Below are 16,730 nucleotides of genomic sequence, written 5' to 3'. Positions count from 1 at the left end.
CTAATTCTAATATATCTAGATATCTGTCCAGTCGTCTAGATCTAGATCTACTTACGGTAAAATCTGCGGCGTCCTTGTCCTTATCTACCTTTTGTTGGCAGTGGCCAGGGAATGGTTGAGTGTGGTGACTTTATTATAGGCTAATCTTATCTTTTAAATTACAGACACGTCTTCAAGAAGACATGCTAATTACGTCAAATGCGTTTAATGTGTCAATCTAGTCATGCATGTTAATAAGGGGCTTAAACTCTAAGTTGGTGTTCCTGGCTGATCCAGGCAACCCATTCCAGACTCTAATGGCACTAGGGAAGAAGAACTTGTACTTGTAATCAAGGGCGGATTGGATGTCAAAATCGGTCCAGGCATTTCTAAACAGTACATTTCGTAAATTGTATATCATTTGATGGGTCTCCAATTATATGCCTATCTGTTCTCAAAATCATTGGGTTTTTTTAATGACGTATTGATAAATGTATGCATGCTCTATAATACTCTACATCTTTAAAAGAAATATAGGACTTATGTTGCTTTTGAATCGTCCTAAAGAATGAAGCCTACTAATAGCACTGTCTACGTATGTAGGTATATTAGCCTACATTATTTTTGAACATGTGTGAGATTAAATGAGTATTACACTGTAGTCTGTAAAAGATGTATTTAACTTGACGCTCATATAGCCCCTTATATAAGAGAATATTATAAAACCTTTAAAAATTTTATGCGTGCCATAGTGGCATCCATGAGACCATTTACGCCAGGCATGTCAAACTCATTAAGTATGGGCCACATAAAAAACTTACTATGACCTGAGGGGCCGCAGCCAAAAATCAGTTGCAAAACAGCCTACTAGTTTTATGTAATTATAAACAATAGAGAGGAAGTGGAGATGGATTGGTCAGACCCTTAGAAAAGATACCAGCAACAGCGCTAGGAAGGCCTTAGAGTGGAACCACCAGGGAACAAGACGCAGAGGAAGACCAAAAAAGAACATGGCGCATCAGTGTACTTGAAGAAGTAGAGAAGACCGGGAAGAGTTGGGAAACCATAAAAAAACTAGCAAGAGACCGTGGAGAGTGGCGTGTTTTTGTCGAGGCCCTATGTTCCATGAGGAACTCAAAATAGTGATGATGATAAACAATACAATAGAATACATTATTTAATAGCATACCTGTCCCATAGTTAGCTAAATTTGTAGTAGCCTACTATTTGGTAATTATAAATTACTATGATTACGCGTTATTTTCTTTGTCCTGATGCTTAACATTCTTTCTGGGATACATTAAGTTTATAAATGTCTGATTGAAGCTTGTTTGCCACTGACACTTTCATCACTGATGACAAATTTTGATCAGATAATCTCGAACGGGAAGGTGTTTTTGTAGCTTTCATTAAGGAAAAGAACTGCTCACAGAGATCAGTGCTTCCAAACATAGCAAGAATTCGGGCTGTAAATTTCCGCAATTTAACTTTCTTTACAGGTAAATAACTGTAAAAATTTTGGCACAGCCACTTCTATCTACTTCGCTTTCAACAAAGATCCAGACTGCTTTTCCATCAGCTCTAGTTGCACATTATAGCAGCATTTTCAGAAGCAAATAAAAATGGAGATACTAACAACGAAAATTCTTGCTCGTATGAAACGAAGTCAAGAAAACGGTCATTGAAAAGCATCTACTAATGATTCCAGGTGTAGGACATATTTACCTAATGTTGTAGCCGTATTTAATCTTTTTAGTTCCTGGCACGTTGAGACGTAAACAAGATTTTTTATTCATATTTGATTTATCCATAGTCGTAATTTTGTTTGAAAGCACTTGACATGATCACACGCAGTAGTGACAATTTTGTCTTTACTTTGAAGTTTCAAATTCAAGTCTTGCAGGTGACCATTGAGATCAACTATAAATGCAAAAATCCTGAATCCATTCGTAAGTTTGGAAATGTTCAACATGTTCATAAACAATACATTTTCTTCACGCAGTGCAAAAAATCTCAGCTTTAACGACACATTCCTTCATAAACTCACATTCACTAATGATTTGCTATGGCTTGCAATTAAGTTTGACAAAATGTAGCTTGCTTTCACTGCAGACTCATTCTCGTTGTTCAGCTTAACAAATACTTGTTTCAATTCAAGTAACTTGTTATCTCTTATTTCCCAGTGTAATAGTCTAATATTATTTTGTTAATTTTTGAGCTGGCCAAGCGGGCCGCATGCAAAGTGTTGCCGAACGCCGTGTTTGATATGCATGCTTTAGGCCCCTTTGAGTACCGGCCCACCGGGCATTTCCCCAAATGTCCATATAGCCAGTCCGCCCCTGCTTGTAATAATATAACATTATTATTGTTATAAAGGAGGCTGTTACATTTATATGTGTATTTGTGTATGCTGTGTGTTTGTTTTCTTGTAGTCTCCCTTATTCTACTGTTCAGTGTTTTCACGTTCGAACAGATCGAGACAGCTGGAGGTCACTTACAAAGGCCGCGGCATACACATTTAAGACCAAAAGAAAATCTGCTGCCGAGGACAGACGCAGACGGCGAAAAGAAAATCTAATTCGACCACCTGAGGACAATGGTTATTCTTGCCCTGTGTGTGACAGGGTATGTAGGTCACAGCGCATCCATGGGGAATATTGCATTCCTCACTAATCTTCGAGGACAAGCCTTATTAGTGTGTTGACGTGTTTTTCTCAAGTATGTTAGGCCTATAATTGTGTATTACAGTCTCCTGTTAGTGTGTTGTTTTTTTCATCTTCTTGTTTTCATGTCAATAAAATTGAGTTGCATCTTAAACATCAGTGTTGAACTTAAATATTAGACTTAATTGATAGCCTAATATATTAGAGGCAATACAGTATTTTAGATAAATAACCAACTAATTACTAGCCGCAACAGAGTCGATAGGATACCTCTAAAAGTCGCCTACTGGCATCTGGTTGGAGGCGGCTTCAGAACGAGACAGGTGGAGGTCACTTACAAAGGCCTCGGGATACACATGTGAGACCATAAGAAAATCTGCTGCCGAGGACTGTTGTAGACAGCGAAATGAAAATCTAAATTAGACCAGCGGCGGACAATGTTTACGCCTGCGCTAGATGTGGCAAAACATGTAGGTCGCAGCTGAGGAGGCGTAGCTACGGGAAATACTGCATTCCTCATTAATCTTCAGGATAGAAGACTCAAAAGTAAAGTAGCAATTATACATAAAACACTTTTTATCCATAATTTTCAAATACAAAATTTAATAAAATACTCAAAAAGAAACAAAGATAAAGGCACATTCTTCGTTCCGTATGCTAGGACAAATGAGTACAAATGCTCCTTCTTTCCTAGTGCTATTAGTGCTTGGAATGGGTTGCCTGAGCTAGCCAGGAAAAACCAGTACGTGGCTTAGAAGAATTTTAGGTCATTGTTTAATATGCATGACGCATAGGACGTAATCATCTTCTTTTTTTGAAGTATCGACTGTATAATATAATATATTTTGTCTCAATAGTGTATCTCGCAGCCTTTGTAACAAGTCTCGAAGTCTCGTTCTGAAGTCGCTTCTGCCAGGTGTTTTCTATGTCAATTAAAGCTTGCTGGCTCTAAGTTGATCTTAAAATGGTTTCTTGGGATTGGAGAGGGGGGGGGGGGGCTGAACATATGTTAGGCCGACCTTTCTGCTCACCCAAAATAAAAGGATTGCCTTAAGCGTATGGCCGATTGACTGCAGAGGAAGACACAAGGGGATCATTAAAAACGCTATGAAATTACACTCAAGATTTCTATCCAAGAATGTGGAACTAATATCGGACTGGGAAAACGTAGCTTAAAATCGATTTCTTGTAGTCGGAATTGTCTTGCTGTGAAAGAAGGACAACAGCTGCAACAAGAAACGTAGAATAGAGCTAATTTAATAAGGTATATGCTTCCGTAGGCCATGACTAATTTAATGATCCAGATAAACTCGCCTTTTGCATCCATATTAGTGAAGGCTACATTCAAAATGAGAATATACTTAAACTTTGCGAACACATTGAGATTTTATGTGTGTGTGAACTAAGAGGGATTCGTACATGACGATGATGTTTTATAGACATCTTTGATCACGAATGAGAAGCATTTTGTTAACCGGTACATGATGATGTTTTGTAGACATCTTTGATCATGAATGAGAAGCATTTTGTTAACCACAATAGATGAACAATGGTAATGCTGTGCTGCAAGTGGCAAAATATATAGGTCATAGCTGGTGCTGCGTAGCAACAGGAAATACTGTATTCCTCATCAATCTTCGGACTGGAAGACAAGCCTTATTACTATAGATCCTTAGTTTGATTCTTTCCCTTTAACAGGATGTTCTTCATTACGGAGAACTCATGATCCAACTCTACTAATAACATAATGAAACAGATTTGTTTTTCTCCGAAATGTTAACATGGACATTAAGCTGAATGTACTTTTGAGTGTATTTTAAGTTTGGCTTAGTCAAATTGTAATTAAAAATATTATTGTATTTATTGTTCTTTTAATGGCTGTAAACTGTTTTAAGTTCATTACCACATCTTTCAATTTGTAGTCACTCACCATTGCCAAAAGGCATTACCATTCTCAATCTAGTCCATGCATTGGCTCATATAAAGGCTAAAAGCTATAGTGTGATATTCAGTTTTGTTAAAAAATAAAAATATTGTGTTGAATAAAAAGTTGCATTTTACATTTTACAAATTTATGTGCAGAAATAAAAAAAAAAACATTTAGGAAAGAGTACCAAATCAGTTCTAGTAAAGAAATGGATTGCAAAAAGTGATCACTTATTCCAAGGAAGAGGTAATGAAAAACTGGGTAAAATTTTAAATTATCTTTAAATAGGAGAATCACAGAAGAGCGAGTCCATGTTTTGACTTTCATATATAGATTTATGGATTTCAAATATTTACACTTTTCTTTAGAGTAAACTATTCTGGTATTCGACATATGTCCAAGCTTGTGCAAGTTGTGTGCCAGACTAAAGAAATGTTTGCTTTACATGTTTCAGATGTACCTTCAGGATAACATAATTCCACGTACAAACCTCCTGCAAGATGACGGGGATGTCATTGGGCAGACTGCCAGAGTATGAACTCTGGACCATTGAGAATTCTGATCGACAGTCCAGAAAATGGATATTCAGTTTGACAACAATTGACAACCTCAGCACAACTACTGTAACAATAACATTATAGATGCAAATACGAACAACATTCACACACAAAACACAGACACACTCACAACCAGCGCTTTATGAATTAGACTTCTATGAACTTCTCGATGATGATAGATGATCTTGTAACACTCTGACCGACAGTGAGATGAAGGAGTTTTAAAATCTTTCTGTTTTAGTTCTAATGGAAAGGAGACAACCACTTCATTCAGATCTTATGTAACAGTGGTTTAATGGGTGAAGGTTATCTTTAAGAATAGTGAGTGTTTTGGAAAGGCATGTTTCATGGAAAAGCTCTTCTTGAGATGGTAGCAAACCGCTACATTACAACCAGGCAGCTATCCAATGTTTATGATGAAAGTTAATATAATTAAAATTGAGGCTTCCATAGAGTGGTTTCAAGAAAAAAAATATAAATGTTTTCTGGAACTTTAAAAAAAAAAAAAAAGTCAAGATAGGCTTACAGATGATCATGGTTTATAAGTGCGGAAACAAACAATTTAATTTAAGAATCTATATTTATGAACAAACTAAAACACAACAGATATGTAAGCATAAATAAATAAAAATGTTAGTTTAAAAATATCAACAGTGTAACAATTTCTTTTTATTTTTTTTACATTTGTAAAATAATATAGAAAATACAATAGACTTACATATAATAACCCACATACTGGACCAAACACAGTGGGGTTTCCTACATTTTGTGACTTTACCATCACAAAAGAGATACAAGACACTGATGGCAATCAAATCATTAAATAGAAACAATCTGATATAAACTTTTCACATGTAAATTATGAGTGAGTCAGGTGTGAATGTACTTTATTATTATACATGTCTATTGTATTTTAAAAAAAGTTTTTCATCCCTGCAGAAGTAAATCTTAATATTGTATAATAATAAGGCAAATTATAAGTAATTGTTTGCTAGACTATTAGTTATTAGACTCTCATTGTGGTTTAACAAAAAAAAAAAAAAAAAAAAAGATAATTTACAATTGTGTTCTGAAGGAAAAAAATTCAATAATGTTATGAAGTTATGGAGGAAATTGATAACATTTTGAAGGAAATGATTTGAAATTTTGGACACTGTCCAACATACATCTTTTTTTTTCTGGAAAGTTACTTCAGATATGGGTTTAAACATGTGCAGTTTTTCCTCAATGGTGAAGCAGTAATAGATTTAGAAAACACATCATCAGTATCAGATACAGATAAGCAGAAACATGATGCCATTAAAAAATTACACATTTTTATGAACTCAAATGTATAATCATTTTACAAAACAATTTACATTGTATGTTTTATAAATATTTCATCTAATAAATTTAAATGAGTTTAAAAATGTCCTCTAAGATTATGCAGACATCTTGTTTTCACATAAGAAAGACTGCAATCTAAATGGAAACAAACTGTTACCAAAAAATGAAAATCACTGATTACAATATACTGGTATACATGTTTATAAATAGATATCACATCCACCTTGATCCACTCTTGCAGCTACAAAAACTCCACTAGTAAAATTTATTTCCACAAAAATATAAGACCTGTAAAATAAAAGAATGTTTATTGTATTAATATCAAAAATAAAGTTAAGTAACTAAATATATTTAAAAAATCATTTTCTAGTGTGTGAAATGGACAGCTTACATGGCTAATCATGAAATCAGAAAGACTAATTTAACACACTGCAATGACTTAGTAAGGAAATTTAAGTTGTTTTAGTGAGTAACTTTTTATGCTAGAGATCTTTTAAATACAGAATGCTTAACTGTATATATTATATATCATCTGTTCCTTGACTTTTGTCATGGGGTTCACCTAACCAAATCCCTAAACTTAACCCAGTCATCATGCAGATAGAATATTATTTGATGTATATGCCTATAAACTAGGGGTGCACCGGATAGTTGCTCCGGCTCTGGCTTCTGCTGAATATTCTGCACTTTTTCACTATCCGGCTCCGGTTGGATATCACTACCGGATAGTAAAAGCTACACCTGTATTTCTATGAATATTGTTATGCGCCTCCGTGCTAAGTGTTTTCCAGATACGCCAAACGGAGGTAACACTTAAATATCGAAACAACACAGGCGAAAGGCAAACAATATAAAGGTAGTCGATGCTGATAAACGATGTCCAACAAGAAGTTTAAACTAAATCTCCATGTTAATAAAAATAAACCAATACTCATAAAGTGGACATGATTCAATAATGTCAGTTCTGAAATACATTAACTTTTTTGTTTCAAATAAAAAAATCTGTTTTTAAAACTAAAAACTATGAATATGCACCAAATATTTTTTTAGTACAAAGACAAGGCGTGTTAATCTAAATAGAAATAAGACTTTACATTATAAATTCGATTACATACATAGCAACGATGTCATGCACATTTTAAAAGCTTGTCTTGACTTTTGAGTGGTCTAGTAAACATGTAATATTCCTTAACTACGCCACGCTGATAATCTGTCTAGATGTGCGGGTATATCTCCAGAGGTAGAGATGAGCAACCCCCACCTCTTTTTGTTTGTATAGTCCATAACATTGAGTTCACAGATAGGCAGCTTACCACATCAAGCCAGATGTCAACGTGTTGACACTTTCCAGAGGTCACATCTTATGAGGGAACTGAGTTTGTTTACTTGGAGAAGAATTTTTATTAGGGGCGGGACTACAAGCCAAATCTTTATAAGGTTAATCTGGTATGAGTTTGTTTATTATGAGATAGGTTGTCAATCAAGGGTCTGGACCACATGCCACACCTTTTATACTTTTGGCCGGGACAATAAGTTTGTTTACTTTAAGTCTCAATTAGGAGGCTGGACTACAAGCCAAACAGACACTGACCAGGGGTATCTTTTAAGGGAGGGCTCAAGAGACTCAACATGCTCAACTTCTTATTTGTTTAATCCATGACAATGTATTGATTGACATTGACCATTCTTAAGCCAGAATGGATTAACGCAGATTGTTGAGAAATATTGACACTGTCTAGAGGTAACTAGATGATGAGACTAAGTTTGTTTACTTGGAGAGAAATGTCATTTAGGGCGCTGAACAAACGTTCGTTGCACAATAAAATAAAACAAATATGTTTTTGTTTTTTTTGGTTTTCCTAATTCTCTTAGATCTATATAACAGTAGATCTAAACATAGATATCAATAAAAGGCCTACAGACTACAATTAAATCTATGTTTCGCAACATTTAAGGCTCTGGCTATGAGTAGGTATAATAGATGTTCCTGCTGTTAATAAAATATCGTTTGCCGCAAATGGATTAATAAATATATGACCTACAACGCTTCAGATTCCAACTATTAACTAACAGCTATCAGTATTATGCCCTTGAATCCAGAAGCAGTCTTTGGACTTAAAATTACAAGTTGTTGGTCAGAAATTCTTGAACACATACATCCAACCACCATACAAGCCAGATGAGAGATTTACATTAGTAACTAGTTAAATATTTACTAACATATTTTACATTGACCCTCCAACACACAGCCTTTATAGTTGGTGGCCTTGTACATACATACAGACACGCTCATGCTACACAGATTAATTTTTGTTTATACTGTTAATCTTTTATAAATCAATCAGTAACAGAGTTTAAAACAATAAGGTATATAAAAGGAGAAAAAAACAAACAAATATAGGTATGTTATTAACAGTTTCGTAAAATGCTCAGCAATACAAGCTATTTACAAGACACTTAGGTATTCGGCTCCGGCCGGATATAAAAAAGTACTATCCAGTGCACCCCTACTATAAACAAATTTTATATTGTTTAATGCTACATATCCAATATTTGACTAATATGCCTATAAACCTCATTGAAAAAATAATCATTTATACATACAGAATATTATGAGTAGGACTAAAATCTAGGCTATATCAAGTTGAATTTCACAATTATTATTTAAATTATACAAAATGGATCTTTTAAATATTTTGACATGAATCCAAATAAAACAATTTTCAAAATAGGATTTTCAGAAGGCCTTGGTTCCTTTGTTGGAAAATAAAGATAGTTGGTATTTGTGATAAACACATGACACGCAGATTAATAAGTGGTTAAAAAATCTTGACATTTATCTTGACATATAAATTAATCATCATTTGATAGAAATTTTTTTCCCGGGCATGATACCTTGCCTCATAGTGGTGCCCGGGTGGAAGCGATCGTAGGAGGAAACGAGGTTAAAGGGTAGCAAAACAAGACTCCCGTGGGGGTGCCTAAGGGGGTGTGAGAGCATCCTCTTGCATTGCGCAGAGTTGTAAAAAAGCTCCCACAACCTTGTCACAATCCAGGCGCTGTTCCTCAAGGGGCTGTTACATAAATGGCGTGTCCCGCATGGTTAGCCTGGTATAGAAAAGGAAAATGGGGGTGGGGGGGAGGGGGTGTCTTAGTGTACGCGGCCTCTTGCCGTGAGTCTGACCCACCCGCCAGACAGAACAGTGTACACTGTTCTCATTCAGGCCAGTGAGAGAGAGCTCTTGTTCACTTTTGCTGGCCTAGAGTTCCAAATAGCCGAAGGCTCAACTCTAACTGACAGTTTCAAGAAGAAGAATAAATTTTTTTTTCTGATAGTTAGTGGCTATTACATTCAAGTTTTTATTTAGCACGCACAAACACATGCCTCCATTTTTTAACTTGAATTTTTTGTCTCACTAACTCTACCAATAGTTTAACATTAACTTCAATCAGTGATGGGAACAGACTTTGAAAACATTTTAGGAAATTTTGTCCACCAGCGTTTTTTTAACTGGCCTGTTGCAGCGACTTTAAAAAGATGTTGCTGAATTTTTTAAAATAATGTAGAATTAATTATATTTATTATATTCTTTAAATAATGTATCATTCATTATCACTAAAATCTAGGACTAAACCTAGATTTTCTAGACACTAGTAATTCCTAGTAAAGATTTATCTACTATAAATCACTCATTAGATGATATTTTCTTGATCAAGAATCTAGATTAGAACTCTAGATAAATCTAGACTTGTAGTCGGACTTTTATTAGTCTCATTAGATCTAGATCTATCTATATCTTGAACTACTTAAATCTAAATAGACATTATATATCACTGTGCAAAAGTTAATTAAAAAGTTAGAAACTTTTAGTTTAACTAAAACAAATTAATTAAGGCCAAAGTTTAACTAGAAAAAAATAGTTTAGTTAAAAGCATAGTTTTTTTTTAGTTACAAACTAAAATGTTTAATTAAAATTTGTAAAACTTTTCAACATGTAGTAGCGGTTGAAAAGCACATCCCAGTTTTCTGGTCTTGTGATATCAACAACATTTGATTATCAAAGAGTGATGCAGTTAACAACTATTTTGTCAGTCTGCATTTGAAGAGGGTAAAGTAGAAGTTACCCGTGAGTCAATATCTGCACTTGAAACTAGCAGTAGTATTAAATGTTGCTAAACATTTGTTTACCAAAAGCTTTTATGCAATATTATGAATAGAGTTGTTCCGAGTTTTTTCTAAAATCATTTTCTGGTGTTTAATTTCTGTTTATAGTGGGAATCTGATTAGCAAGTTAGGTCAATATTTAGTAGTTTTAGTCAATTCATTTTCTGCATACAATAATTTATTAACTGCAGGAACATCAAGTACAACCTTTTTATAGCTTAAACCTTTGATGAAGCAGAGACATAAAATAGATTCTAGTCTTAAGACTTATTATTGAGATCTATGTCTAAATTGACAAATTATAGATCTAAAAGCATTAGCATAATGAACTCTAGAAAAAAAAACATCCTTATCCATACCCTCCCAGACCAAAAAGTAAATAGACTGTAGGCCTAGTGTACTGTACATGTGTAGTCAATGATACTACAGGACCAGCCTGCGTTTTTTTTTTCATTGCACGTTATGCAATTGTGTTTGCTTAATGTTGAGTGGTCAAACAAGAAAATAACACACTGGCCCATGTTTAGTCAAGCATGTTCGTAGATCTATCTTTACACTGAAATTTGTACACACCCTTCCTGCCCAAAAAGTAAACAGTGATTTTAACAACCTGATCAGATAGACATAGACACATGTAGGCCTAGTGTACTGCAGTGTGCGGCCCATAGTGATAAGACCACCCCGTGGTTTTTTCTATGCACACTTTTAACGGTTATGCAATAGTGTTTGTGAGTGGTCAGACAAGAAAATAACACTCCAAAATTTTGTTTCTATATCTTTCGTTACTAGATCTAAATCTGAAATTCTAAATCTGTTATTTAATGAGATTTTAAACTTTACCGGTATAATAATAAGTTAATATAATTTTTTTTGTAAAAGTACCAGGTAAAGGTTTTAATTCAAGGCAAATATACAAGCGCACATATTTATTTAGACATCTTTTTTTTTTTTTTAATTTTATTGTGCATTAACGTTTATGTAAGAAACATCTTCCTTAATACTGATTTTATTATGCTCTACAATGTAAAAAGAATTAGTTCAAGCCGCAGGCATAGAGTCGAATGATTATAGATAGGTCTAGATTCCCCCTCCCCCCAAAGTTATAAAAAGTTTTGTATGGTATGATTAATCTTTAGTTTAGTTTAACTACATTTTGAAATTCATGATAAACTTTTAGTTTAACTACTTTTTGTTAGTTGAAACTTAGTTTTAGTTTAACTTTTTAAATTTAGTTTAGTTCCCATCACTAAGTACTGACCTTTCAAATTAAAGCTTTTGAAGTGTAAGTATGATTGGAGCCCAAGTCCTTAACCTTTAACATTTCTTCTTTTCTTTTACTTGAGTGTTCTTCAGAATAATGTCTGGAGTAGATGCCAAGTTCCTAGACAAGAAATAACCCAAAATTTTATTACATGTCTTAATCCAGAAATACTGTTGTACAGTAGAGAGAATTACAGCTTTAAAGTAACTGACTTGTGTTGACAAAACTCAAAAACTTTTTCTTAAAAAAAAAAAATTCAAACAAATTAGTTGATTTGTCGCAACGAAATGACTTCAAAAAAAGAAAAATGACTTACTACAAACAAACAAACTAAAGCTCCAGTTTTGTTCCACCTCTGTATCCTACTGTTTATGACTCCATCATCACCTAAATAAGAACAAATTTGTGTTAGAGATCAAGTCACATTAATTTTGGATATATGGACTTGGTAACAACTTAATTTTTATTTTTCAAATAATTCTTTAAAAAAAACATATGTACATGGAAATATAGTTGTTCATTACTGATTTAAACTGCATTCATAACACATTTTCAAATTAGTGCAAGCTGTTCCATGCACCCATGGCATTTAAAAATAAAAAGTTCTTGCATACTTTAGCTTTAAATTAGGAAATATGAACTAATTCAATAATTTGTTTTGTGCTGTCTGTTATTTAAGATCTCAAAAACTAAGACCACAATTAAAGAATTGATTCAAGATTCTATACTGCATTCCTAATAAACTAATTTTGCCTTTGAAACCAAATTTTTCTTTATGTAGTATGCAAACAGTTTTTTTCCTACACACAAACCTATTTTCAAAACATGATTTTAAAGTTTTTTTTATAGTATATATTAAATATAGAGGTTCTCATAGCAGAGAATCTATGAACTAGTATAGAATAGACACAAATCCACTTAAAACAATTGAACAGTTATATATCATAAACTTGAATCCTATAACAAATAAGCACAAACGATACTTTTAGAAAGGCTCAATATAAACTAACAAGAAAAATTACTTCACAATGAAATGAAAAAATAAACTGAAATTAACTGAATTTACTCAAGCCGATTTTCGCTTTTGTCTCTTCTTTAATATAATCTAGAAGTCTCACTTTTGTGATGTTAAAATTGTTGTATTGCCCTTGGGCTTTTATGAGCTACTTTTAGTTCTAAATACAAATATGAAGCTAAGTGCTAAAATAATGAACAATGCATACATATTACTTAATAATAAAGCCAGCACTAGGGACCATATTTTATTAATGAGAGAACATGGTGAATTAAATATAGCCAACTAAATGACAACACTGACCAGGACATGAACCAGTAGCACTCTAATATGACAACTCCACCTAGCAGCAATGCAGTGCTAAGTGAAATAATCATTAGATGAACTCTATCACAAAAAAAAAGGTCTTTCTGATCAGTGACATTTGCAAGCATGTCACCCAGGGTTATGTCAAGCACATATTGATTTGGTTCTTTGCTCTGTGTTTGACATGCTCTGTCAATGACCACATTCCCCACCTAGCCCTGCCCCCACTCCAAAATACACTAAACATATGTAAAACACATTTCCTCACAGATTATAAACATTATTATTATTATGGTAAGAATAGTTTAATCATGAGAAGGAAAAAATTAATCTCTTTCTGTTTGCAACACTAATTCTTAATATCTACAGTATAAACATTATTGCTTATTGTACCTGGTTTGAAGTGACTGATGAGCTTCTTCCTAAATAAAATGAAAAGACTGTTGAAGTAACTCAAAAACAGCTCCTTTCAAGATGTCTGCTGCCTCATTCATCATCTTCAGCAGGAAAAACATAACTATGAATAATAACAAAATACTATTTTATGAGCTTTTACCACATACAGAAATAAAAAAAAGATGATTAATAGATAAATAACTCCCTATTCCAACTGTGTACTTACATCTTTGGACTGTGTCTGGGAAATAGCAGCACTTAAAAACTGGATTAAATGTGACCATTTATCAGCAGCAATATAACTATTGACCTTGATTTGTTCTCCTAATCTAAAATCAACAAAGACAAAACAAAAGATTAGAAAATGACTTCATTGAAAGTGCATACTAATCAATAGACAGTATTTCAATGAAAGTGTGAATCTTTAATAATAAGAGATTATTAGAGCTACTTCACAAAGCATTTAGGTTTGTGGATAGAAAATAAAAATCAGTTTGTAGCTTGACCTACTTTACAACTAGTTTTAATTTCACTAACATATAAACATTCATCCACTTACTTATCAATCTGTTGGAAGCAGGAAGGAATGACCAACACAATAGCAGGGACTTCACTTTCTATTCCATCTAAAATTTTGATATGAAACACACAGAAGATGAGATAGTATTAACAATTTAGGCCAAGATTTCACTTAGGCTGTTATATTTATAAGAAGACTATATTGATACTTAATCGCTAATGAATTAGATTTATACTGAAAAAAATTACAAAAATTACCTTCCATCTTTCAGCATCAGAATTTTCCAAAATCTTGACAAAGTCCCCTTTTGCTAATGACACCTGAATGTATAAGAAACAAAAATCTTTACTATTATACCCCAACAAATACAACCACATTAAGAAGACTTAGCTACAACTAATCATTAATTAAACCTGCTCTGGTACCATGGGATCTAAGTGACATCAAACCTTTTTGGAACATTTTTTTCATATTACAATTAAGATATTTCATTCCACACAATTCCTTATGAGGCTTTCCAAATTTAAATATTGTCTGGTTATTTATTATTTCGGTCTTTGGATGAACTTTATTTCAAGCATTTTAAAACTGTGACTATGATATGATGTTGGTATACATGGACCAGGGACAAGTCCTAACACAAGATATATGGATAAGCTCCCAATTATTTCATGAACAAACAGGAACAATACAATTATTGCACCTAATTTTGACTGATAATTTAAAATCAAGGAAACTCAATTAGGAATGATGAAAAAGAACAAGATCTTTGATAACAACAATTGTATGTTTAAATGAGAATAATATTTTTATTTTTGTTTCAAAAACAGACTGACTTTTAATTGGGAATGAAGAAATAAGGACAACCTGCACCCATTAAACCCCTGTTACATAAGATCTGAACGAAGTGGTCATCTCCTTTCCAATAGGACTAAAACAGAAAGATTTAAAAATTCCTTTATCCCACTTTCGGTCGGAGTGTTACAAGATCAGCTGTCGTCATCGAGAAGTACATAAAAGTCAAATTCATAAAGCGCTGTGTTTCGTGTGTGAATGTTGTTATATTAGCAACTATCTGGTTAACCATTGAAAAAATCGTCTAAACAATTCAATGATGATAACTGTCTTTAGTTTATAGACACAGCTATACAGAACAATTATAGATGCAACTTTCACAATTTGGTTCTCCTCCAGAATAATAAAGATTCATACAAGGAAACTGAATGAAAAAGTCCCATAGCAAACTCACATGTTTGTGCTGATATTGGACAAGAGCTCTAGCCTTAAAAAGCCATTCTGGCAGTTCTTGGCGGTGATGAACTGGGTGAATATCTCAACTTCGCTCTGTGAGAAGATCTAACTAGCCCTGATAGTCCAACAACTGTTTATTAACTGAAAAAAAAAATATAAGCAAAAGAATTATTTTCCTATTTGTGCATCAGCATCTGACACTTTCTTTCTTTATATTTATTAAACCTTCTCTAGTGCTGTAAAAAACCTGTACAATTTTGCTAAAGAGTAATCTTAACATGAAATATGTTGCTCTGAATATAAAAAAAAGTAATTAAAAAAAGGACATAATCTTGAACTACAATATGAAAAAAAAAATTGTGTTTTGTTTATGATATATAATCTAAATCTAAACAAAGCTGAATGATAAATAATCTTACTCTAAAATGTTTTAACATGACATCAGGATCTTGAGTCTTGACTTGAGCTCTAGCTGTTGAACTGTCCATCCAAAGCAAGAATGAAAGCATGTCTTCTTCCAGGTGGCAAACATCATGGTAGAACTTTGAGAACATTAGAATAGAAAAGTCTAATCATTAAGGTACTTCTATCAGAACATCATGGTAGAACATTCAGAACATTAGAGTAGAAATGTCTAATCATTAAGGTACTTCTATCAGAACATCATGGTACAACATTCAGAGCATTAGAATAGAAATGCCTAATCATTAAGGTATTTCTATCAGAACATCATGGTACAACATTCAGAACATTAGAATAGAAATGCCTAATCATTAAGGTACTTCTATCAGAACATCATGGTAGAACTTACAGAACATTAGAATAGAAATGTCTTATCATTATACTACATCTATAAGAACATCATGGTCAAAATATCAGAGCATCTTGGTACAATTAAGATGCAATTATTGTAGACATAGACCTGGTTTCATGCATGTCTTACTGATTGTACTGAGATGTTTGATTTAGTATTAAAATTGGCATGCAATTTTGGTTTTCTGCCTGTATTAAACTGTCATCTGGTTGTCCACTTCTACAGCTATTGACACTTTGGTTAACTACTCAAACTTGTGTGTCAGTTTCATTTACTTCTTGTAATAATGTTTCACTTGGTCTACTGCTTCTAATTAGATTTCACTTTAGTTTTCTGCATTTTCCAAAGACCAGTTTTGAGCCCAGCTCATTTCATAATATTGCATTTTAAATGTTTCTTTTACCATATTTTTTTTCTATTTCTCTGGTTCTATATAAGATGAAAGTCTTGAAATACTTATTTTTATTTTTAATCTATGTTGGCTGGGTGAAAATTTACTACACAATTATTTACTGAGAATCAATAACTTTTGATTCTAGCTAGCAATTTC

General features: G+C 33.2%; 1 long non-coding RNA gene across 1 annotated transcript; it reads right to left on the bottom strand.

Annotated features, from left to right (window-relative positions):
* Positions 1-5,775: 5,775 nt before the first annotated feature.
* LOC106066263 (uncharacterized) lies at positions 5,776-15,935 on the bottom strand. The gene is made up of 9 exons (XR_008776743.1): positions 15,786-15,935; positions 15,365-15,507; positions 14,373-14,435; positions 14,155-14,221; positions 13,822-13,924; positions 13,593-13,716; positions 12,195-12,265; positions 11,876-11,998; positions 5,776-6,740 (listed from the first exon to the last, which is right to left on the bottom strand). It is a non-coding gene; the product is annotated as an uncharacterized LOC106066263 (long non-coding RNA).
* Between the last annotated feature and the right edge of the window lie 795 nt (positions 15,936-16,730).

The sequence above is a fragment of the Biomphalaria glabrata genome, chromosome 2, assembly GCF_947242115.1.
Source record: "Biomphalaria glabrata chromosome 2, xgBioGlab47.1, whole genome shotgun sequence".
Lineage (NCBI taxonomy): Eukaryota > Metazoa > Mollusca > Gastropoda > Planorbidae > Biomphalaria > Biomphalaria glabrata.
This window is presented reverse-complemented; position numbering and strand designations above follow the sequence as displayed.